Source organism: Schistocerca gregaria, chromosome 1, assembly GCF_023897955.1.
Source record: "Schistocerca gregaria isolate iqSchGreg1 chromosome 1, iqSchGreg1.2, whole genome shotgun sequence".
NCBI lineage: Eukaryota > Metazoa > Arthropoda > Insecta > Orthoptera > Acrididae > Schistocerca > Schistocerca gregaria.
This window is the reverse complement of record NC_064920.1, coordinates 991,077,562-991,104,141: the sequence shown is the minus strand read 5'-3', so window position 1 is coordinate 991,104,141 and position 26,580 is coordinate 991,077,562. Positions and strand designations below refer to the sequence as shown.

At 43.8% G+C, this 26,580-nt stretch overlaps 1 protein-coding gene across 15 annotated transcripts in view; it reads right to left on the bottom strand.

Moving 5' to 3' along the window:
* LOC126278161 (skin secretory protein xP2-like) overlaps positions 1-26,580 on the bottom strand; it is a 522,599-nt gene that overhangs the window by 187,476 nt on the left and 308,543 nt on the right. For 13 of the 15 annotated variants that reach the window (XM_049978142.1, XM_049978182.1, XM_049978060.1 and 10 more), the window contains one exon: positions 23,585-23,674. The gene's annotated coding sequence lies outside the window, so the exon portion shown is untranslated. Of the gene's footprint in view, positions 1-2,543; positions 2,695-23,584; positions 23,675-26,580 lie in introns of those variants that run through there. The other 2 variants (XM_049978159.1, XM_049978084.1) reach the window with 2 other exon arrangements.

Below are 26,580 nucleotides of genomic sequence, written 5' to 3'. Positions count from 1 at the left end.
TTTATACTTCGTTGCATGAATTTCGCGATGGGTATAAACCGGTAAGTGTGCTCGACTTGTAAAAACTAGTTGTTTGAGGAGGAATTAGCAGTAACATAGTCAACGGCAGCATTTTGAATTCTTCTGGGTCTGCAGCGGTATAGAAGTGTAGTAAGGAAATTATATCTATAGCAAGCCATTCAAACACTTTTTATTAAGATGTTATTTTCTGGTGTTGAGCACCTATTTCGGTGCTTGTATTTCTGCATATCGAAGGTATACCGTAGACGAAATTGTTACTCTTTATATATGTAACGCCTCGGTAGTGAAACTTGTTGCTAAGCAATATTAGCTAATACCCATTATCCATTATTTGTAAGTTTGATGGCTTCAGCTGACACCAAAGACAACGATTTTGTCTTAGGTGTTAATCGAAGTAGTAGTTATTCCGAGATGAAGAGGGTTACACAGCAGAGAGTAGCATGGAGAGCTGCATCAAACTAGTCTTCGGACTGAAGACCTCAACAATAAGAATTACAACAATAGAAATTTTCGGATTTTGTGGTAAGGACCAAACTGCTGTGACCATCGGTCCCTAGGCTTACGCACTACTTAATCTAACTTAAACTAACTTGGCTAAGGACAACACACACACACACACAAACACACACACGCCCGAGGGAGGACTCGAACCTCCGACGGGGGGAGGCGCGACTCGCGACAAGACGCCCAAGACCGCACGGCTATCCCGCGCGGCCAACAGCAACAATAATAGGAAGTCCTTGAATACAGCAGCGTTTTAGCTTACTATACAAATGACGTTCTTACGATACATGGCGCTTGAAGTAACGAGGGATTTTTTTTGCGTACAACGTATAGGTACAATTATAACAATGGTGAGAACCAAACCCACATCCTACACTCTTGGTCTGAGTTTCTCGTGATTTCACTGTAAAATTTAAAGTGGACACCTGAACACTTCACAATGGCTCCCCCTCCTCCCCACCCCACACCAAAAACAAAACTTTAAACTCGGGTAGTACATCGTCACAATGCCTTCAACTTTCCGCCTTTGCCAATAGCACACTACTGCCATCTTTGTGGTAAGTATGTAAACTGTGTTGCGGCGCACGATATTAACCTGGTAGATTGATTAAGTTTTTCATAGAAGCAAGGGTTAAGAACTTGCGATTAATATTTACATGCTGTATGAGACCACTCGAGCACCACTGAAACAAAATTATTGCCCTCTGAGTACATTTTATAGCAAAATAAAATATTGTTGAAAGTATTAACAAGTTCTTTTATAGACAAATCCAGGATTTATCAAAATATTCCAATGAATTATAGGAACACGCCAAACAGGGAAAGAAGTGCCATACATTCATCCTGATCCTAATGAACTATGGAGAACGGAGTAGAAGCGACAAAGACCGATCAATTACATTAGCCGACGGCGAAATAAAACGTGACAGACACTAACAACGAACATGCAAATGAAGTGGCCTACGTATTTTATAAAGAAGACACAGAGTAATTGCCCCAAGGGCGTCTGGCTCCACCAGTCTCCGAGTAAAGATGCTTTTGCACACATTTCATTTCAAACAGCCACCCTGACTGAAGTTGACATTTTGATATTAGAGATAAGATTAGGTCTCACAATACGAACTTCATCTTTGTATATGAATTATCTCCGAAAGAAATTTTCGATCCTTTTTTGTTAAACTAATACAACTGATATTCCCTTCTTCGAGCATCGGTGAGACAAGATTGTATCATTTCCGCAACTTGAATTCTGTGGTAAATAATATCCGGTACGAAACTGTGCGCTTCCGTACTAACGAAGTTTGTTTTATATAATATCTGGGCTTTAAATCAATTGGATAGCGAGATGATCGCGCGCTATAAGCGCACTATCGTTTTTCCCTTCTTAACTTTTGCAAGTCCAAACTGCGGCCTATGTTTTAAACGAAATCCTATTGCTATTATTATTATTATTATTATTATTATTATTATTATTATTATTATTATTATTATTATTATGCAGACTGTTTCCCTACATTGACGGTTATGGTAAGATAACATGGCTTCTCGTCACGAGATTCTCTCCTTTCCAACGAGAATTGCTTGTCCCAAGACTAATTCTTGCATGAGAATGAAAGTTAACTCATACGAGTGAAAATCATTATATGCTGTAAGATAAGATCAATAAACCTAATACATTATTGCCGATTTTATGATTACAGGTTTTCTTTTCTTATCAGTAATGTAAAGCACCCTTCATTCGATAACATTTTACTTTCATGACCAAGTTTAAACTAAGAGAACCCAACAGGGGGAAGAAACTTAATACAGTACACTGTCTTTCAACGGCAGAAAATTGTTTGCCTCACAAACTACCAATGAAGTCAAATAAAAATGGTTCAGGTACTTTTTAGACACAGAGATGTATCTCCCTGTGGGCGTGGCTGTTCGGAATATGACTTGGATAACATGTGTGTGTAGGGTCGAGGCTTGCGCGCACTGCTGAGATACAAAGACTACGCTCCAAACAGCAGACTCACCACGGTTTCTTCGGGAAGCGACGGTCAGCAGCCGCTCACCTCCGCGTGTGTATTCGTGCAGTGGGTGCAACCGACTGGAACAACGGAGCGCGCGCGCCCACGACAGCCGCTATCTAATCAGCACCTCACTCACAGGCCGATACACCACTGTCTAATTAAACACTACGCTATCTGCCGCGCCATCTTCTGCTCACACGAACGCCAACGGGACATCCTTGTAACTAACATTGTGTCGCTGTTCAAAGGGCGAACAAGAAATTCGGCAGCTGCACTTCGAAGCTGTGTGCTAAGCAACGCACGTAGAGAGAGACTGAGAAAGACATGACGGTAAGAACAATCGACAAGGCTTACATCACCATAAAACGAATCATCGAAGAAGTGCAGATGGAAACCGTCTATAGACGGCAGAAGAAATGGCAAATAGATGACAGTAGCAAATCGAATGACTGTACGATGGATAGGGACTGTCACAAAGTGTAATAGTAGGGGGAAATAGGTGCTCCAGTAATGCGCTCACAATTTCATGGGGAATTGAATTGTACACTACTGGCCATTAAAATTGCTACACCAAGAAGAAATGCTGATGATAAACGGATATTCATTGGACAAATATATTACACTAGAACTGACATGTGATTACATTTTCACGCAATTTGGGTGCATTAGATCCTGAGAAATCAGTACCCAGAACAACCACCTCTGGCAGTAATAACGGCCCTCATACGCCTGGGCATTGAGTCAAACAGAGCTTGGATGGCGTGTACACGTACAGCTGCCCATGCAGCTTCAACAAGATACCACAGTTCATCAAGAGTAGTGACTGACGTATTGTGACGAGCCAGTTCAACGGCCACCGTTGACCATGCGTTTTCAATTGGTGAGAGACCTGGAGAATGTGTTGGCCAGGGCAGCAGTCGAACATTTTCTGTATCCAGAAAGGCCCGTACAGGACCTGCAACATGCGGTCGTGCATTATCCTGCTGAAATGTAGGGTTTCGCAGGGATCGAATGAATGGTAGAGCCACGGGTCGTAACACATCTGAAATGTTACGTCCACTCTTCAAAGTGCCGTCGGTGCGAACAAGAGGTAACCGAGACTTGTAACCAAATGGCACACCATACCATCACACCGGGTGATATGACAGCATGGCGATGACGAATCCGCGATTCCAATGTGCGTTCACCGTGATGTCGCCAAACAGCGATGGGACCATCATGATGCTGGATTCATCCGAAAAAATGACGTTTTGCCATTCGTCCACCAAGGTTCGTCGTTGAGTACACCATCGCAGGAGCTCCTGTCTGTGATGCAGCGTCAAGGGTAACCGCAGCTGTGGTCTCCGAACTGATAGTCCATGCTGCTGGGATCCAGCACGGCGTTCCGTATTACCCTTCGGAACCCACCGATTCCATATTCTATTAACAGTCATTGGATCTCGAGCAACGCGAGCAGCAATGTCGCGATAAGATAAACCGCAATCGCGACAGGCTAGAATCCGACCTTTATCAAAGTCGGAAACGTGATGGTACTCATTTCTCCTCCTTACACGGAGCATCACAACAACGTTTCACCAGGCAACGCCAGTCAACTGCTGTTTGTGTATGAGAAATTGGTTGGAAACTTTCCTCATGTCAGCACGTTGTAGGTGTCGCCACCGGCGCCAACCTTGTGTGAATGCTGTGAAAAGCTGCCGACGACATATCTTCACAGCCGTGGGAGATCCAGTTCGTGTAAATAATATATGAATTGGGTGACTTACCAGCTGACCTCTAGAGGAACACTGCCATCATATTACCACAGAAGACGCGTGCGGATAAATGGGGAAGCAATCCGATGAATTATAGACCTATATCACAAAAGTCAATTTGCAATAGGCTTTTGGAACGTATACTGTGTTGAAACACTATGAACTACCACGGAGGAAATGATTTTTTGGCAAGTAGCTAACACGAATAAGAAAATATCATTCTTGTGAAACACAACTATCGCTCTATTCACACGAAGTAATGAATGCTAACGACAGGAGATGCCAAATTGATTCCATATTTTTATATTTCCAGAAGGCTTTCGGCACGTTCCTCACAAGCGACTTCTGATCAAACTGCGTGCCTATGGAATATCGTCTCAGTTGTGTGACCGGATTCGTGATATCCTATCAGAAAGGTCACAGTTCGTAATATCTGACGCAAAACCATCGAGTAAAACTTAAGTAATATCTGCAGTTACCCATGGAAGTGTTATAGGTTCTCTGCTGTTCTCGGTCTACATAAACACAGAGGAGACAACCTGAGCAGTTCCCCTTAGATTATTTGCAGAAAAAGCTCTCATTTACTGTCAAGTAAAGTCATAATAAGATCAAAACCAGCTACAAAATGATTTAGACAAGATTTCTGTACGGTGCGAAAAGTGGAACCTGCCTTTAAATAACGAAAAGTGTTAAATCCACATGACCACTAAAAAGAAATCGCCTAAATTTCGGTTACACGATAAATCATACAAATATAAAGGCTGTCAGTTCAACCAAATACCTAGGGATTACAATTATAAACAACTTAAATTGGAGAACGATCGCACAGAACAGTGGAAGTCAACCTAATCCCTATCGACCACTCGCAGGCGTTTCAGCTTCCATGGTGGGCGGTAGGTGGTAGTTACTAGTTCTTTTAAAAACATTTTCCTTAGGTTTTCACAAAATTTTAACATAAAACATTTGGGAGTTAACAATTACATGCTTTAACTCGCAGTAACACACATCATAAATTTTATACAGCATAGTTACTTTCCTACTTTAAAACTAACCATTATTTTAAAGCAATGAGTTGTTAGAAAATGTTTTTGCTACCAGAGATATAAAAGTGTGAGGTAGGAAAAAATGTTGACTACCCCTAATATAGTGTTCTGGGGAAAGCGAACCAAAGACTGCGTTTTGTCTGTAGAATACTTATGAAATGCGTCTACTAAAGAGACTGCCGTGTGAAATCCGCATCAGATAGGACTGACGGAAGGCATGTAAAGTTCGGAAAATGGCAGCTCTTTCTGTATTATTGCGAAATAGCGGAGGAGCAGATACGATACGCGAATGGGGGTGGGGGTGGAGGGGGGGGTGGTAACTACCAAAACGAAGGTATTCTTCGTTGTGGCGCCATCTTCATGAAATTTCGATCACCAACTTTTTTTTCTCCGAATGCGAAAGTATTTTGTTGGTACTCACCTACAAAGGGAGAAATGATCGTAGTAATATAATAAGAGAATTCAGAGATCGCACAGAGAGATTTGTATGTCCGCTTTTCCCGCGCACTGTTCGAAGTGGAACGGTAGAGTAATAGTTTGAAGGTTGTTCGATGAAACCTTAGAATTTCAGAGTAGTCGTGTAGAAGTAGAATAGGATGAGTATCGTGACACGTGATGCTTGTAAACCGTTGACCAGAATAATACACAGAAGAACAGAAAGGAAAACTGAAGTACTGTAACTAAATCGGTATGCAATCTGCAACCAGAAAGAGATCAGAGAAAAATTCTGACGATGTACTTTGTAAAGGAAGGTAGAATTAAGAAAAATTAGGATACCTTCCGAACATTTGTGGATACAGAAAATGCCGTTCTCAACGTAAGTTTCGATAAGAGGGCCACAATTAGATAAGACAGGAAGTACAGAGGCAGACGAATAGTCTCCAACGTCTACAAAACTCGGGTGGAAGCTCAGAAAGAAGTGGTCATGTTAAAAAGGGTGCTGCAGTTAACCAGCACTGTTGTTCAATGTGTAAGTTTAACAAACAATGCAGGAAGTGAAAGGCAATTTATGAAGAGAATAGTGCAAAGGAAACACACAACAATGTTAAGCCTTACACACAACATAATTTTCGTTGTGGGGTGTAACGAAGGCTTAGATCTGCTGAAAGGGATGGAGAGCACACACAATGTGACTTAAGGAAAAGGCGAAGGTGATGAAAAGTAATAGAAGCGAAAATAACAGTTTGCTTAACGTCGATATCGGAAACGACAGTATAGCGGTAAAGTGAATCAATCCTGTTTAGGAATCAAGGTTATGCAAGATAAGCAAAGCAAGGAAGACGTCAAAAGTAGATTGGTACAGAATGATAAATATTTCTTCGGTAAAAAAATTTAATAAATATTGGGCACTCTTGGTACCAGGTGCTGACATGAAACATTGAAGTATTCGTCTAGGGCACATTATGATCAAAATGACGAACGTCAAAGACATATCACCACCAAGCCTCCACCACTAGCTCCTACGTCGTAGACTTTTCAGAAGAAGTCCTTTTGCAATAACAACACTGCATAACTGAAAGCACAAGTACCTATTTGTACAAATTTATTTTTCAAATACGAAGATAATAAATTTTTACATCCAGAATTAATTTTCACTTTTCAGTGGACTGTGCGCTGATTTGAAACTTCCTGGCAGATTAAATCTGCGTGCGGGACCGAGACCCGAAATTGGGAACTTTGGCTTTCGCGGGCAAGTGCTCTACCGGTTGACCTGCCCAAACAAAGCTCACGACTCGCCCTCATAGCTTTATTTCCGGCAGTGCTAGTACTCCGGTCGCGCGCGCGCGCGCGCCCGCGGTGTGTGTGTGTGTGTGTGTGTGTGTGTGTGTGTGTGTGTGTGTGTGTGTGTGTGTAGCAAACAAATGTGTGAGCCCAGTTTTCAGCTAGTACTTCTCTATCCTGACCTGGAAGCGAGAAAACAATACGTTTGTCCCATTTGGCACTAAGGATGAGAGGGAATCCGGAAACTTCGGACCAATGATTTTAAAACGACCATTCGATACTCTCTGGCTTTCGGTTTGGATATATTCAGCTTGAACCGGCTGTTCTGGGCCCATTTTGATATCATAAACAGATCACATCGAAATTCTCGATGGCACTCCTTAAGTTGAATGGCTTCTCAGTCATGTGCAACTGGAAGCATACGTGTAGTATTTGCAGTGGGATAGAACTGAGAGAGGTGACTGACTCACAAGAAAGAGATTATCACAAAGGAACGCCTGATACTACCTGTCTCTGTTCCCACTTACTAGTTCCAAACTCATTCACTGTTTGAGGGATATCAGATACAAGCAAAGCCATTGTATTCGTTTGGAGAAAAAAAGTCGATTTCTAAAACAAGGAAAGTTTTGCTGAGACACAACAAGCGCTAGATGGTCTTCTCTTGTCTGTCCATGAACAGCGTCAGGTTGTCTGCTACTTTTATTAACGCAGAAGTCTTTTTGAAATATTTTGTGATGTATGTTATTTGTCGCTAACTAATCGGTAGCTTAGACATCCACAATCTATTCCAAGACACTGCACAACATCACAAAGATATGAAAGGGCCGGTGGCCAGAAGATGCAGTTGCAGACTTCTCGCTGATTTGGCAGGTCCCTGTAGAAGTCAGATAGTCTGTCAATTAACGTTATAGCAGACACTTGTGGATGAACAGTGAATTTGACCATATGCACTGTTAACTCCATCACCATCGCAATCAGTAGGTACGTGTGACGGAATTCTGAAAGATATTGTGCAAAGATGACGATTATGTATGGCGCAATGCCAATGGCATATAGATAAGGCGAGAGGAAGGTGGATAGTTGGCGTGACGCAAGTGAATCAGGTGCATGCGTCACGGCCGTCTCGTATGCGTAGGCGTCAACTGAGTCACGGCGATTCGCGATATGTGGACGTGTCTATACCGGTATTAAGAGCTACTGGCTGCCGACCAGTCCAGATGCATAGGAGTAAAGATGACTAGAGGGCTTACTAACTTCGCGCTTAGTAACGGAGAGGAGAATTAGGGAATAGTAGGATCTTCATGGAGTTTGAGACCTTAGAAGAAGCAGTGAATAATGTGAATGGAACAACACAGAGTGGAGATTAATTTTAGAAGCAGACTGCTATCTCATCTCGAATCTCTTCATAATTACGAAGATGTTCTCTGGTTTACATTTACACAAATTATGGACGAAGGTTGAAATGGTTCAAATGGCTCTGAGCACTATGGGACGTAACATCTGTGGTCATCAGTCCCCTAGAACTTAGAACTACTTAAACCTAACTAACCTAAGGACATCACACACATCCATGCCCGAGGCAGGATTCGAACCTTTCAAGACGGAAGCGCCTAGAACCGCTCGGCCACCCCGGCCGGCTATGGAGGAAGATTCGTAAGTTAATATAGCTGCGTACTACAAATAATATTGAGGAAATTTGGTATTGGTATTACTCTTAGATAAAGAGATTAATATAGAACGGAAAATCGTGGCGGACCACATCAAACCGAGTGAAAATTATGGGAAAAAACCTGTGTAAACCATGTGAGGAAAACAAAAGTAGAGCATCAATGCTGACTAAAATTGCATGTGTTGCACTGTGAACGCCTTGAGCGAGCGCTGCCACACACATATCAAGTATCACCACACTTATGGTGAAACGTGTTCTGACCAGACGAAACTACAATCGTCCGATCACCATTGTCGGTTCTTTGAGAGGTCTGGGAGATGGTTCATTTGTAACTACATCAGATGAAACATTAGTTCAATTTATTACATGAAAAGATTTACTTAACTTGAAACACTTGTTTGCCACAGTAGAACGTAGAATATTTACAGCTGTCATCGACAATGAAAGCAGCATTTGATACACACAATCACATACTGTTCTCTTGCAGTACAATGTTCAAATGAAATTGAAGCACACAAGCACACCTTCATCTGAAACTTCATGATCGCTGTTCTTTCATGATTTTGTTGACTGCTGAGGCTGAGGTCTCAAACAGGGGTGAGGTCTTGCGTACTTGACACTATATTGACCTCAGGGTGATGGCGATACCACGCTGAGGGGAGGTGTGGTCTTTAGCAACACGTCTCACACACAACTGCGGATAGCAGCGAGTCCTCGCTAATGTCTGTGATATTGATTCGCGTTGCCGACTTTGGTGTGGCTCTGCGGTTTCTAGACGATACCACAAAAGTTTCATCAATATTCGAGCTTATTTTCAGTGCAGAAAACGACGGTTGCTACAAACGAAGATTGGTGTGAGGGGGGTACGGATGGCTTTTGCTTGTGTCTAACGTTACTCGAACTTTTCTGGTGCAATTTACAACACAGCATGCCCAGAGGGCGTGCATGTACAGCTTATCGTCATCGTCCAAACTTTGAGGAAGGTCCAACCATTGGCATGCAAAGGCAACTGGTTGTAGTGGTATAACAGCAGCATGTATGGTCACGAGATGGACTCACGATGACAATATAGTAACAAGGGCAGGCACAAGTCCTTCCAGAAGGACCACACCATGAGGAGATCGTATGATTATTCTATTGGCTCTGACGAGTAGATTTATTACAGTAGCTGAAATCCAGAGAGAGATTACAGGCAGAGTGTCACCACAAACCGTTCGAAACAGACTACTGGCAGGTAGGTTGGGATATCAAGTTTCCACGAGTTGTTTACAAAGGCCCCGTATCGCAGACGATAGAAATATGCCTGGTATAGAGCTCGAGTCAACTGGGACATCGAGTGGTATTCAGCGGTATGCAGACGCCACTGTGTCAGTTGACGACCTGGTAAAACGTCAGAGGGAGAGGCGACTGTCGACACTGTACAACACTTGGAATCTGAGATGGGGAGCTGCTGGATATGTTAACGGAACCGATTTAGTAACTACTGAAGGGAGACAATGTTCGCTAGTATCTCGCAAGAACGGGAACTCATTTGTCCGAACCTTCACGACCAGTGTACCAAATGACATATTTCAGTAGGATAGTGCAACACTCCATACTGCAGATGATAGCGCAAACACCTTGAGGAATGTAAGGAACCTTGATTGATCTGCCTCATCCCTGATGTGTCTCTCCTGGGTCATATCGGGATTTCGATGGGAAGACGTATTCTTTCATACCAGCTAGCAATTTTCAAGAACTAACATAGCACGTGTTTCAAACATAGTAAGAAATTCCTGAAAATGGCACTCGGAAGCAATTTCTTTCAAGCTCACAACGAATACAAGCATGTATTAAGAGCCTGTGGGGTGACACTTCACATCTTAATGAAGGAATGAGTTCCGAATGAAATTAAAGTGTAATTTTTTTAATACTCGCTATGTGATGAACATAAATAGTTTGATAAATCGGCCTGGTAATTCATGGTGTAACACTTTCTGCTTGTCAGTGTAACATGATGATGATATTTGGTTTGTACAGCGCTCAATTGCGTGGCTATCAGCGCCCGTACAGATTCCCAATCTTGTCACAGTCCAATCACGCCACTTTTCCCGAATGATGATGAAACGATGGGGACGACACAAACATCCAGTCTCTGGGCGGAGAATATCCTCGACCTGGCCGGGAACAGAACTCAAGACCTCGTGACCCGGAGGCAGCAACGGTCAATGTACGAGTTCGTGCTACATACGGCGTGAAAGTCGCTAATTATAAGACGTTTAGTCCGCCTCGGTAGCTGCGGAATCAGCGCTACATATAGCTGACCGAAGAGGCCCACGTTCGATTCCCAGTCGGAGATTTCCTCCGCTCGAGGACTGGGTGTCGCGTTGTCCTGATCTTCATATCGTCATAACTGACACGAAAATTCTCCTGCATGTCGTCACATGACAAGTCGAAGTCTGTGTAACTTCGTACCAGGATATGGCTTGACCCTCACGAATGTTATGAATTGTCGAAGCACACTATCGTACCATCTTTCCACTATTGAGGTGGCTGTATGGGCATATACCGGAAGTCAATAAATTAAAAAAATTATATGATTAAAAAGATAATATGATTCGCAGATGAAGTTGTCTTTATTGCAGGAAATAAAAATGATTCAATAATTTGGAGATTTTACCGAAAGCAGACATCAGTTGACACTTGGGGTAGTATCGAGCAGATGGGTGTTTTCATGTAGCTACAGAGTGGGTTATAATCATTAGTGTGAGAGTTTTAACTTTTTAATAATTTTTAAAAAATGTTCAAATGTGTGTGAATTTCTAAGGGACTAAACTGGTGAGGTCATCGGTCCCTAGACTTACACGCTACTCTAGCTTATGCTAAGAGTAACAAATCCACACATGCCCGAGGAAGGACTCGAACCTCCGGCCGGACAATAATTTTTTTTCGAGGTCTTTGAAAATGCGAACCAAAACATAAATGTAAAATTACCTCCAGCGGTCAGATGCTCGTTTTTCTGTCGTGTTGCATCACATATACTGTCACACACTGTGAACAACGAAGAGCGCAAGGATGGCGTCTGGAATCTAATAAGCGCAATGAAGATAAAATAAGGTTTCCCACAGTGGAAAAACAAAATACTATCTTGGGTCAGGTCTCAAAGCACTGTAGCCATGTTTAGTAAAGCGCCCTCATCTCCTTTGGTTTCTAGCCGCCTCAATTAAAAACTGGTCAACACAACCGCGGCGCAGTTGCTAGTAAATGAACTGTTGTCTTTGTTGCCTATATAAATATTTTAAATCCGCCTTGGGCTAATGTGTTTCCAGAGGTAAAGTTGCTCTGCTGCCTTAGAGAGAAAGTAAGACCGCCGCGAGGAGCGCAACGCGGCTAATTGCTGGAGACAGAGGGAGTAAGTGGATTAGCCGAGAGCTCCGTGCGCCGGCAGAGCCCCTCCCTCGCCTAAACGCTCGAGTTCGTTGGCGACACCTCGCGCCACTCTGGCTTAGCGCTGCACTAGCAAATGGGTGGAGAGGGGGGGGGGGGAAGGGGGCAGTATCTCCTGCCCGATTCCCACTGCCGTCTCCTCTGCAGGCACGCGCGCTTGTCGCTCCACTGTGAGATTTACGTTCGGCATAGTCCGCCAGCACTTGTTCCAAGGGTGTATCATAAATGGAACAAGTGGACCACTTCCTCTACCTCGGTAGCATACTGTCATCTAACTGCTCATCTGGAAAAGATGTGGAGAATAGATTACGTGCTGCTCATGTAGCATTTGGACGACAAACAAAGCGTGTCTTCCTGAATAAAGACCTAACACTGTACACCAAACTGATGGTGTACAAAGCTGTAGTCATTTCCACCTTGCTATATGGTTGCGAAACCTGGCGTTATATTGCTGTGATCTGAAGAAACTAGAACGCTTCAACCAACAGAAGCTAAGATATATCATGAACCTGAAATGGGATGATTTCATATCCAACATGGCTGTTCTTGAGGAAGCAAAAATGTATAGCATGGAAGCTCTTATCATTGGGTATCAACTCAGATGGGTCGGACATGTCCAGCGGATGAAAAATGATAGACTTCCACGCCAAATGCTGTACAGCGAAGTGAGCACAGGTAAAAGGACACGAAGTGCCCCTCTCAAAGGTTATAAGGATCAGTACCAAAAAAATCTGAAAAACTTTAACAGCGATCCGAGTAACTGGTCCACAATAGCAGAAGATCAAAGTCGCTGGTGCTCAGGTACCTCAAATGCTCTTCAAAACTTTGAGCTGGAGCGCCGTGAATGGAGAATGACAAACGGCGGAGACGTAAACTCCTCCAGGCTCAGCCACGTCCTCCACCTTCCATCAGCTGTAATGTCTGTGGCCGCCTATTCCACGCTAGGATTGGATTGCTATGCCATCAACGACACTTCCACACCTGAACCATGACAAAAGAAATCTCAGGAGAGAAATGAAAACTCGGATACGAGTATCAGCCGACAAGGAGTCCGCCAGCAAGCGAGGACTGCTGGCAAGTTTCCCACATCAATCAGTGACGGAAATCATCTTATGTGGTGGTGCGGTTGGCCATTTTCTGTGGAAGGGCGATACGACTATAAATTCAGTACTGTTGTCTCAGACTTAGCGGCTATCTTGTGCATGCTTTCTTACGGCTTCCTCATCTACTTACCAAGCGAAATGGTAGTGTACACACTAGCCACTCATTCTGGAGGACAGGAGTTAAAACCAGAGTTCAACCATACAGTTTTAGATTTTCTTTGGTTACCATAGATAGCTAAGACAAACTCCTAGAGGATTCCACTGAGAATTGGAATGTACTCAGTCTCGTCATCGATCAGACAAACTATAAGCATCCTTCCTTTTAGATTTTTTTTTATGTCTCATTTTGTCACATTTCCGAATGAAATGTTTCATCGGGATACTCTGATAAATTCTGAACTCCATCTAACTTCTAAGGCACCACTATCTTTGTGAAAGATAACAAGAAAGTGAAGATGGCAGTGTACTGCTAATGAGTACGCCGTATCCCAAGCAGCGTCTACGCATGGTTCGTGTTGCAAAGAAATTAATGTTTGCTCCGATCATCGGAATCGGTTTGTGATTGCATTCATTGGTCGCGTCTCCGCCAATACTGTATGCTGTGCCATACGAGATTAATCCCAAAAGTAAGGTCTCCTATTTTTTTTTTTTTTGTAAGTACAGAACTCTGTGTGGCAATTGGTCACACTGTTATGAAGAGTGGTTTACTCGCTGTGTGTAAACATGCGCACGCTGCGCTGAGGCGCTCAGTCTTGGCTTGGCAGCCGTTGAGAATGGAGCTCCCGTTGAATGTCACCGCCTCTTGCGAATTGCGCGCAGTTATTCGGTTTTTGAACGGAAAGGGCACTGCGCCTGTTCAAATCCATCGCCAATTGACGGAGGTGTACGGTGAGTCGTGCATTGATGTCAAAAATGTTCGTAAGTGGTGTGGAGAGTTTCAGCTGGTCGGACCGAAATTCACGACGAACAAAGGTGCGGGAAACCGTCAATTTCTGAAGAGACAGTGTTGAAGGTAGAGCAAAGCGTGCGTGAAGATCGGCGGATCACCCTGGATGATCTCTGCACGTTGGTTCCTGAGGTTTCCCGAAGCACCATTGACAGAGTTTTAACGGAAACATTGAACTACAGGAAGATGTGCGCACGATGGGTGCCACGCATGGTGACTGAGGACCACATGCGGCAACGAGTGGATGCTTCCCGCACATTTATTCATCGCCTTGCAGCCGAACAGGACAACTTTCTGGACTCAATTGTCACGGTGACGAAACGTGGGCATACTACTTTACACCTGAGACCACGCAACAATCACACCAGTGGCGACATCCTCCTTCGCAGTATGGCCGCGAGCTGGTATGACATGGGCATACAAAAACTGCCATAGCGTCTACAAAAATGCATCGACAGAAATGGTGATTCAGTCGAAAAACTGCTAAATGTTCAAGCTGTAAACTGATGTAAACCATTGTAAAAATAAACAGGTCTATGTACTTATAAAAAAAACAACACCTTACTTTTGGGATTACCCTCGTATATGGTGAAGAGGACGATTTAGTGATGTATGATACCGGCTTAATACTATAAAAAAAGAAAGAAAAAGTCGTTCGTGTAGGAAAACATACCGCACTATACAAGATATGGTGAGAGTAGCTTTCTACGACGACTCAGTATGGAAATCACTTGCTTCCCCTTTATCCCAAGCATGTTAGTCTTCGGTTGTGATATTCTGGAATAAATTGTTCAACTTGTATCGAAGAAAATACATATTTCAGAAAAGCCATACCAATGAAGCAGAAAACTCATTTCAGAACTATCTACTCTTACACTGTATTTCAAACAAACGCACACAGGGGTTGGACGGAAATATTGACACACCGCTAGAACTGCAGACTTGAACATAAATGCAGATGCTAGACAAACCTGCTGGTTGAGCTGTGGTATCTGACCAAGAACAGCACCTGTGCGATGCCTTCAATACTTTGCAAGTGTCAATCCTGGTCAGAACAGAGCTAAGTGAATTCGAACATGAGCGAATTGTTGGCACTCGTATGAGGGCTGCCTGGTGCTACCGTAACCAAAGTGTTTGTGTTTCAAGAGGTGCGGTATCGAAGATTTGTACCGTATACACGAAAAGCGGAGAAACTACGGCAAAGTCACAATGTGGGCGAAAGTGTGTGCTGTGTGAATAATGCGTACGCTCGTAGAGAATTGTGACAAAAAATAAACAGGACGACGGCTGCAGAAGTCACTGCGGAACCGAATGCTGCAATAGCGAACCCTGCCAACACCAAAACGACAAGCAGGGAGCTCCATAGCGGAAAATTGAAGGGCGAACTGGAATTCCAAAAACCACACATCAGTGATGCAAATACCCGTAATAGGAAAACGTGGTGCCGAAATCACAAAACCTGGACTACAGAGCAATGGTAGAAATAAATTTGGTCGAATGAATCTTGTTTCACACTGTTTCCAACTTCTGACCGCATTTACAAGAGAGAAACATGGAAGGGAGTCGGTGGTGATTAGGGAATACCGGGGTTTTCCATGGCCTCCATTGGTAATGCTTGGTCCCTGATAGCCGGCCGCGGTGACCGAGCGGTTCTAGGCGCTTCAGTCCGGAACCGCGTGACTGATACGGTCGCACGTTCGAATTCTGCATCGGGCATGGATGTGTGTGATCTCTTTAGGTTAGTTAGGTTTAAGTAGTTCTAAGTTCTAGGGGACTGACGACCTCAGATGTTAAGTCCCGTAGTGCTCACAGCCATTTGAGCCATTTTGGTCCCTGATAGCGATGTTGTGTTCCAAGACGACAGGGCCCCTGTTGACACACCTCAATTGTGCAGGACTGGATTTGTGAGCATGATCATGAATTGTCGCATCTCCCCTGGCCACCACATTCACCAGAATAATTGTTTTGAACCTTTGTGGTCTATTTTGGAGAGTGAGCTGCATGTTAGCTATCTATCTCCATAATGGTCACCAGAACTTGTCACTATTTTGGAGGAAAAATGGTACAAGACTCCCTCGAAAATGATACAGGACCTGTATCTATCCATTCCGAGACGGCTCGAGGCTGTTTTGAATGCAAACGGTTATCCTAAACCGTATTAGGCATGTTAATCAGTTGTGTTTCTATATTTTTGTCTAACGTCTGTCTCTCGGCTGGGAGACCCAGGACGTCAACCACATGTATTTTGACCAGCCTAGATGCAGAAGAGAATCGAATAGGCTAAGTATCGAGGTGTGTTAATGTTGACATCAGTTATAAAACACTGATAGATTGCTTCCGCATTCGTGTCGAAAGTTATACTTGTATTGTAATCGTTCAATTTGTGTGTGTGTGTGTGTGTGTGTGTGTGTGTGTGTGTGTGTGTGTGTGTGTGTTTTGTAGCCGCATAATTCAGTCATATGGAAACCTGGCGATTAATCTATGAGGTCAATGTGCTAATCCACTATGTCATTGAAACTCATATTTTAAACGCCTCAGAAAAGATCGAGAAGTGATAGTCAACCTGGCCCCTACCGCCAACTAGTGGGCGTTCTAAATTTCATGATGGGCGGTAGGGATTTTAAAAACAAAATTTTAGACATTTAAGTGCTTGCTAAACCATTACTATTATCTAATATAACTCTATAAATTTAACAAAGTAAAGTCACTTCCCAACTTCATAAATCAGCACTACTGTGGAAACAATAGACATAAAATTTTACTACTATCAGAGATACAAAGGTGGGTGGCAGATAAAAAAAAAAAGGTTGACAACACCTGAGGCAAACTGATGCCTTCAAAAGATAATTAGCCCTAAAGGTTTGCACTCGCCGTATTGGTGTATCCAAAGCGCAGTTTTGTGTGTGTGTGTGTGTGTGTGTGTGTGTGTGTGTGTGTGTGTGTGAGAGAGAGAGAGAGAGAGAGAGAGAGAGAGAGAGAGAGAGAGAGAGAGAGATAAACGTCAGCTTATGGGTACGCTGTGTACAATTAGTCAATCTTCCTCATCTAAACCAGCGATGCAGGATCATTTCCCAAGGCAGCATGGTCTAGTTAGTTCCAACATCGTGTTTCTTTGAAGACGTACATACACCAACGGTAAAAACACCGATAAAGGCCAAAGAGAGAGAGAAATTTATTGCTATTTGTATTCTGGGTTGCGTAACAGCCCTTAGTAATAATTTTGCCGCGTTGTAATTCCTCGCGAACGTAAAAAAAAAAAAAATTACAAAAGTATTACCAGTTTTTAAGAGTTAGTTATTTAACGGAGTGCGCAACGTAACTTCTTTCTGAATGTACATGGAGACGCAACGTGTGTAGAAAATTCAGTTGGCGACAGTGAGTTAAGAGCTGCTAGATGCCTCCAGTCTGGCAAGCGGAGCAGCGGGCGATCCCTTGGAGGAGTGCTCCGAGCCGCCGAAAGCTGCTTAAGGGCCGGGCCATCGCTCACGCCGGCTGCGAGCCGAGGCAGCGCCGGGGCGCGCCGCACGCCCTTATCAAATACCGCAGCTGCGACCTCAGAGCATAGGGAGGCCCTTCACTGACTTCGTGTCTCAGGGCCCCGACACGAACTACAGCATGCTTGCTGGGTCGCCTATCGTGCTGTAAAAGTGTCACTCAGTGACGAACAAAATTATAGAAACCAAATATTACTGTCAAATATTTAAAAAAAATCATTTTTCTGGTGACAGCAATAGAGCACCATCGTTCTATCTATCGCCTTTTAACTTGAATAGCCGTCTCCTATATCAGTCAGAAACGCGTGCATGGAGGACGTCCACTGAGGTAACAAAAGTTATGGCATAGCGATCTGCACATATACAGATAGCGGTAGTGTTGCGTACACTAGCTATAAAATGGCAGTGCACTGGCGGAGCTGTCAGTTGTACTCTCGTGATGCATGTGAAATGGTTTCGAACGTGATTATGGCCGCACGACGAGAATTAACGGACTTTGAATGTGGAATGGTTCAAATGGCTCTGAGCACTAGGGGACTTAACATCTGAGATCATCAGTCCCCTAGAACTTCGAACTATTTAAACCTAAGGACATCACACACATCCATGCCCGAGGTAGTATTCGAACCTGCGACCGTAGCGGTCGTGCGGTTCCAGACTGAAGCGCCTAGTACCGCACGGCCACACCTGTGGAATGGTAGTTGGAACTAGACACATGGGACAGTCGATTTCGGAAATTGTTAATGATTTCAATATTACAGAATTCACAGTGTCGAGCAGTATCGAGAGTACTATATTTCAGGGATTACCTCTCACTATGGACAACACAGTGGTCGACGATTTTTACTTACCGAGAGCAACAGCGCATGCGTTGTCAGTGCTATGATACAAGCAACATTGACTGATATAACCGCAGAAATATATGTGGGACGTACGACGAACGTATTCGTTAGGGCAGTGCTGCGAAATTTGGCGTTAATGGGCTGTGGCAGCTGACAGCCGATGGAGTGCCTTTGCTAAAAGCACGTCCTCACCTGCAGCACCTCTTCTGGGCTCGTGCCCATATCGGTTGGACCCTAGACGACTGGAAAACCGTGGGCTAGCCAGATGAGTTCCACTTTCACTTTTTAAGAGCTGGTGGCAGGGTTCGGGTGTGACGCAGACCCCACGAAGCCATGGACTTGTCAACAAGGCCCTGTGCAAACTGGTGGTGGCTCCATAACAGTCTGGGCTGTGTTTACATGGAGTGGGCTGGGTCTCCTGGTCAAAATGAACTGCTCACTAATTGGAAATGGTTATGTTCGGCTATATGGAAACTATTTGCGGCCAGTCATAGGCTTCATGTTGCCAAACAACGATGGAATTTTTATGGGAGATAATGCGCCATGTCACCGGCCACAGTTGTTCCGAACTGGATGAACAACATTCTGGACAGTTAGAACGAAAGGTTTGGCCACCCAGATCGCCTGATTCGAATCCCATCTAACATTAATGGGACGTAATCGAGAGGTCAATTCGTGCACAAAATACTGCACCGGCAACACTTCCGCAGCTGTAGAGGCAGCATGGCTCAAGTATTTCTTCAGAGGGCTTCCAGCCACCTCAATGAGTGCATGCCACGACGAGCTGTTGCTCTACGCCAGGCAAAAGGAGGTCCGAAACGATATTAGGAATACACCTCGGTGTAAAGTATCTGAGTCCATGTCGGGAAATGCTGCCACAATGGCGATCCTTAAACGTACCATCAGGAATTCGACATTTGTTGGAGGCCATTTCAAGTAGGATACGTACGTAGTAATCCACGCATTTAAATCAGAGCAGTAGACAGGTCGAAAGATCGTAAACCAACACATACCAAAACTGACATACAGTTTTGAACCAAACGGCTCTTGGATGTCGGCACACTGCCTTCCTGAAAAACATACAGTTCGAGGCGCTAATGTTTCCATCCACAGCTTCACAACACTCACAATAACTCTCAAATAAAAATCTTTGGTGACTTTTTCTTTACAATCGGGTTATGTCATGACAGGACACACTTAGCAGCTGAAGACTCACAAGAAAGTTTATTCTGGCAACAATTGGCCACTTCGGCCGGCAAACATGGCTACATACCAATAAAACTCATTATACTTCCTACACTTCTTTCGTGAATGAAACGACTTTTCACAGTACTGCTCTTCTGTTGACCCTGTGACACCACGGAATGAGCTGCTACTGAACCTGCAGTATGAAACGTAGGCCACAGACATTAGACTCTTGTGTACGAAAACATTCATTTTATGAAAATCATAGAAGATTTCATCTAGTTAAACAATCCAGTACGCATAGTGTACGCACAGCTCAGTCAATTTCTGCGCCCAGGTAGCAGTGCGGTTTGAGGCCCCTTGTCACGGACTGCGCGGCCCCTCCCGCTGGAGGTTCGCGTCCTCCCTCGGATGTGGGTGTGTGGGTTGTTCTTAGCATAAGATAGTTTAAGTTAGTTTCAGTAGTGTGTAAGTCTAGGGACCGATGACCTCAGCAGTTTGGTCCCTTAGGAACTCAAACACATTTGAACATTTTTGCATCCAGTTTGTTTCGTCGGATGCGCTGCGAACTACGTTCAATACAGCCGATTCAGGCAACCTGCACATGCAATAAAAGGCCCGACGACGACAACAATTGGTTGACATCAGTACTGCAACTGGCTTTTGGAGTCTGTGATTGATGGAGAATCGATTCTGAAATTCTCTTTGTTTCTGATAACACGGGATTTCATTTATACAACGACGTGAACTCTAAGAACAGTCTACGATAAAATTCCGCTAATCTTCATCAGGAGTCTTTGCGTTATGCCAAAACACGAATTATTGGGCCAATCTTTTTCTCCCAATCATAATTCCTGATAGGCATTTGAACAATATCTAATCTTTTTTCAGAGAACTAACAACTAACGTATGGATCTTCGCTTATTGTAAGGACAATGCAATAGCGTATACAGTCAGTGTGCTTATGACAGTATTACAAGGTGGGTTTTAATGTTGGGAACCTGTCATCGTAATACTCACACCATGCTCCAGGATCCTACAACAGACAAACGTCAGCTGTACTGGACTGTAATACCAAGAATCCGTTTCTTTATCCTTTCCGCTATACTGGACTGTAATACCGAGAATCTGTTCCTTGATCCTTTCTGTAAATATTGTTTCCCAGTCGTGTGAGACTATTCGCTGTGCAACATATTCTCGCATAACGCGGCGTTTTCATTGTGAAATCTGCTTGGAAATCCGCCAGGGCTTAGTGCCTAGTTAACTTTGAGTAGCATTTACGATGCGTACTTCTGCACAAAACAGGCACTACAGTATCGTATTTGTCCGCAGACACCGGACAAGCGACTTTCAATTAAATTATCTTCCCTGTACGGAATATACATAATGGATGCAGGTTGTAGGCACGTGGTTGACGACATATGAAAGTTTGAGTCTGGACGTGAAGCGTGCTAGGATAGCCTAACGTTAAGACGAGGGCTCGTGATGAGCGGGAACTCCGGGTTCGAGGCCCTGTCGGGCACAAATTTCCACTGTCGCTTTCCGTTATACAGCTGATGGCTATCCATATTCGCAATTGCGAACACATTTCAGGTATTGAGTAGCACTGTTTGTCAATACCTAGGGAATTTATATGAATACTTCTCATTTTCAAGTGCGTGCGTCTGTTGAACATTGGTACGGTAGTTGGCTCATGCGTAAATACATTTTTAAATGCGGAATTCAATATTTCTGCTTTCTATCTTACCACTAGTTTCAACACGAGACCGATCCAGAAGATACTGAACGGAACGTATGGATCCGTTCACTGACCTTACATATGACCAGAGCTTCCTAGGATTTTCAGACAGCTCTTTCGCAAAGATCCACTTTGACAATTATTACAGGCTTCACGCGCAGCCCTCCTTACGGATGTGGGAATTGCTATTAAGTTTTCTGTCAGTTTGCCAACAGCTTCACTTGTAGCGAGAGTGTCTACGTTTTCTGAGTGGTACAGTACCGTGGCAATGTTCTTTCATCACTCATTAAGAGTCAGAAATGTGTGCCTGTGAGGAAGCTATGCGCAGTTGTACCCGAGAGAACTGTACCCACGCTGCCCATGCACTATCTGGTGTACAGTGTGTGTGTGTGTGTGTGTGTGTGTGTGTGTGTGTGTGTGTGTGTGTGTGTGTGCACGCGCGCGCGCGCGCGCGCGCGCTTAAGCAACAGCTTTCTTATATAACAATGTGCACACATCACAGAAAAAAATCTATGTAAATACATTGTCAAATAGTCAAAAGTTAGTCCTTAACAGAAAAAAAGATGTGCTTCACAAATATTTTCGGGAAATTCTTGTTACTTTCAAGTTGTTTTTGGTTGATAAAATGAAGTTACACTATCAGAAAGTGTGTTGGAGTGTAGATTGAATCTTAAAACTGTAAGTAATGAACTTTGAATGAGTGGGTACCTACTATTGTACAGTCATGTAGTGGATCACGGCCACTTTTTGAACTGCGGTATGCAAACATTTCCAGTATTTTTACTCCAGTCCTTTCACTTCTTAAAAAATTTGTTAATTGAAGTTTGCTTGCCTTTTCAGACAGCATATTTTAGGAGAAAACGAGAGTTCATTAAATGCTTATGATGTGTCAAGTATATGAACACGAGAGCAGCTGCAACTCTCATTGGCCATAGTCTGTCTCAGTCAGACAGAGAAGCGAGCGCCCTCCATTTTCTGTTGCCCGTAAGTCACAAATCAAAGAGTATGAAATTTTGGTAATATGTTTAGCAAAAGCATTTTGTTGACCACGTATGACGAAGGACATTATAAAGAAACCAGTATCATTAATATCCCATTTCGATGCTTTTTCTGAAAGTTTTGGTGGCTAAAGTGAAAACTGCCTTTTGTGCTGCACATCATACCAGCACGTACCATGTAAGGCAAACTTTTCTTAGAGACACTAGTTCACCGAGAAGTGAGGAACTGTGAAATATTTTCGCTAACAGAAATAGTCATTGATGTTGTTGTTGTGGTCTTCAGTCCTGAGACTGGTTTGATGCAGCTCTCCATGATGCTCTACCCTGTGCAAGCTGCTTCATCTCCCAGTACCTACTGCATCCTACATCCTTCTGAATCTGCTTAGAGTATTCATCTGTTGGTCTCCCTCTACGATTTTTATCCTCCACGCTGCCCTCCAATGCTAAATCGGTGATCCCTTGATACCTGAGAACACGTCCTACCAACCGATCCCTTCTTCTGGTCAAGTTGGGCCACAAACTCCTGTTCTTCCCAATCCTATTCAATACTTCCTCTTTAGTTATGTGATCTACTCATCTAATCTTCAGCATTCTATTTTGAGAATATTTGTCTGTTAGTTGGCACCGTTGATTCTACATGGGCACTGTCAGTGAGAGTGTTTAGTATGAGTGAACTGAACAGTGAAGGAACAGATAAGCATAAACTTATGTACTATGAACTGTAATTTAAAAGCGTGTACTACTTGTTTGCCAGACACTTGGTGACGTTATTTGTGACTTTGCTATTTGAAAATAGATCACAATTATGTTTCAAAGCAATTTAGCTGGTATATCAAGTGAACTAAGGCCTCATGTGTAGGATAAACTAACAGCATATTAACACCTAATTAATGTAGTCTAGGGACACATTTCTTGCGACTAAGTTTTAGCACCATTACTCGACTCAGTTACACTGTTTGTTATCTTTGATCAGGCAGCACATTTGTTAAGCTTGCTGATTAAAATGAGCAATGAACAACAAGGCACAGCGCCTCCGCAGTACCATTTACTCGTGGCGCGTGTTTGCTAGCACAGTGGTATAAGTATACAGTATACAAGCGTGGCGCCCTGTGGGGCCCGCAGCTCACCTCGTTAGTCCAGCGCGGGGTGTGGTCGCCGAGCAGTAGTCAGCCACGCCTACCGCCCACCGCCGCCGTCGCAGTGTCGCGGTCTCCTCTCTGCAGGCACAGCAAGAGAAATTCCTTTTGAGGCAACTTCGTCTTATTCTTACTGATAACAGTAAAATTATAAGCAATTAAGTAAAACTATAAGCAAATAACTATATATGCTGACGAAAAAAAAAAAAAAAATCACAACACCCAAAAATAATAGATGTAGAGCAATGAATTTTCGGGAACAAATTTGTCTATCCGGATCTCTCTGAAATCCTTCGGTCAATTCTTTCAGTTCTACTTGTTTAACATCACAGACACCTTCAAACACCTTAACACTACCCCAAGGATTAATCAAGCAACAGCTTATTGTCTGTTTTTTTTTCCTTTTAACTTTTTTCGTTAAAGTTTTTCCTAGAATCAGTCCACTATATCCAACACTCTTCATATCGCAAACTACATTTTTTTTCTGCTCTCGTGTAGGTTTTTCAAAGCACTACGCTGGATTTATTCATATTTTAAAGATATCATTCGCTAAATCCACTCTCAATTTCTTCGAATGTGTTCCCTATAATTTTATTAATATCAATATTTGGAAATTTCTGGTAAGGTCTTATGGGACCAAACTGCAGAGGTCCTCGGTCCCTAAGCCTACACACAACTTAATCTGACTTAAACTTACACTGCGCGCGCACACACACACACACACACACACACACACACACACACACACACACACACACACACATCCCGAGGGAGGACTCGAACCTTCGGATACCCCGCGCGGCAACATTCACAAGTGATCCTTTTTCGCGCACAGTTCGTTATACTTTCGAAGTGAGTGAGTACGTAGAAAACTCAGACAGACAAATGCGTAACAGTAACAAACGTAAACGTAAACACCACTCACGGATTAAGCCTCAGGCCCGTTCCGACTTGCGGAATACTGGTTACACCCATATATAAATTCAAGCTGCCGTTCCAGTGATGCGGCTATAAATGCTGTCGTTCAAAAGTAGACTACTAACTATTATAACATTACGTTTGCCGGAAAAGGCAATCAAAATGTATAAATAGCTATAAAATTGAATAATTTGTGGTTTGATGCTAGTGCTAGCTTGAAGAACTTACTAAAGAAGACCAGACCACACAAATGCGAGACTACGTATGTGTGCTTATCGAACAATTACGATGAGAGAGAGAGAGAGAGAGAGAGAGAGAGAGAGAGAGAGAGAGAGAGACTATAATGAATAGTGTACACTGACGAGCGAAAACATTATGACCACTTCCTTAATAGTTTGTCTGCACGACTTCACATCACTGATTTTCCGTATCAGGGACCCGATAGTTTGTAGATAGGTGTATGGAGATACGTGGCGTTAGATGTCTGCGCGCAAGTCATGTAATTTGCGTAAATAACGGGCCGCTGACTTGCGTACGTGCTGATGGCGCCCGATAGCGTCCCAAATGGGTTCCATTGGATTTACATCAGGCGCATTTGGTCGCCGAGACATCAACGTGAGTTCACTACAATTGTCCTCAAACCGCTGTAGCCTGGTTCTAGCACCGAGACACGGACAACTACACTGCTGAAAGATGACATCGCCGTCGGGGAGGACGTCAGCACGAAGGGATGCAGGTGGTTAGCAGATGTCAGCGTGTCTTCGATTACTGCCACAGGTCCCACGCTAGCGCATTAGAATGTCTCCCATAGTTTAATACTGCTCCCACCAGCCTGAATCCGTGGTGCGGTGCATGTTTCGAGCCGCCGTTCACCTCGATGACGGCGTTTGTGGAGACGACCGTCGACCTAACGTAGCAAAAATGTAATTCAGCCGAAGAGCCAGCATGCTTCCACTAACCGACGATCTAATACCGATGGTCCCGTGCCCACTGCAGTCGTAACTGGCGAGGTCGTCGTGTCAACATGTGAACACGTAGGGGTTGTCTGCTGCGGAGCTCTATGTTCATGAACACGATGAACGGTGTTCTCCGAAACACTTGTACGTGCATCAGCATCGTGCTCTCTCGGCAGAGATGCCGCAGATCATCTGTCCTACTTCACAGAGCAAACAAGCCTCCGAACCCCACATTCCGTGAGGAGTTATGAACGGGCTTCTAGTGGTGGTTTCACTGTACTACTACCTCTTTCCGTAGATGCTCGCAACCGTAGTCCGTGAACATTCGACCAGCTTCGCCGTTTTGGAGGTACTTGTTCACGGGCTCTGCGAAATAATAGTCTGCCCTTCGTCAAGTCTCTTGTCTCAACGGCTTTCCCCATTTGCACCACATATCTTCGATAGGAACATCCCTCTCCGTGGCTGTTCCGCTTACTTACTTTTGTTACAGCGTCACGTGCTCGCAAAGCCACCAGGCGACATCCGACGTCACACTGGGGAGTGGTCATAATGTTTTGGTTTATCTGTGTATTTATACATCGTGCCATTCTCTCATACGTATTTCTATCGTAGTTGTTAGAAGTAACAGAAAGATCTGTCAGAAAGTAATATTTAGTTAGAAGACACGGTGCTTAATGCATTCAGAAGAACGATACCTAGCGAAACAGGAAACGGTGGTAACACACGTATCGAACGATAAAGTACGTCGAACATTGCGTTAGAAAGTCCAGTGACTGGAAGTCAGGTGCTCGCCAGCGTTCTGAGAAATTACCGAGAATAGTTGAAAGAGCATCACCGCAGTGCTGATAGCAGCGAGCGCGAACAGACTATCGCGTGACGCCTGGTGAGCGAGGAACTATGGCGATATTTTTAAGGTGAAGCGCCCACTGCTTTACATTGATTCAACGGCCAGAGGGCACAAAACAACGAACGAAGAAGGCACGGTTCACCTTGTGGCGTTCGCTGTGTTATTCAGTGGTTTGGTATTTAACTAATTTGTAAATGGAAATGATAATCTTATTTTATTACATTGAGTAATTACTAAACAATTTTTCTCCCGGCTTAAGATTTGGC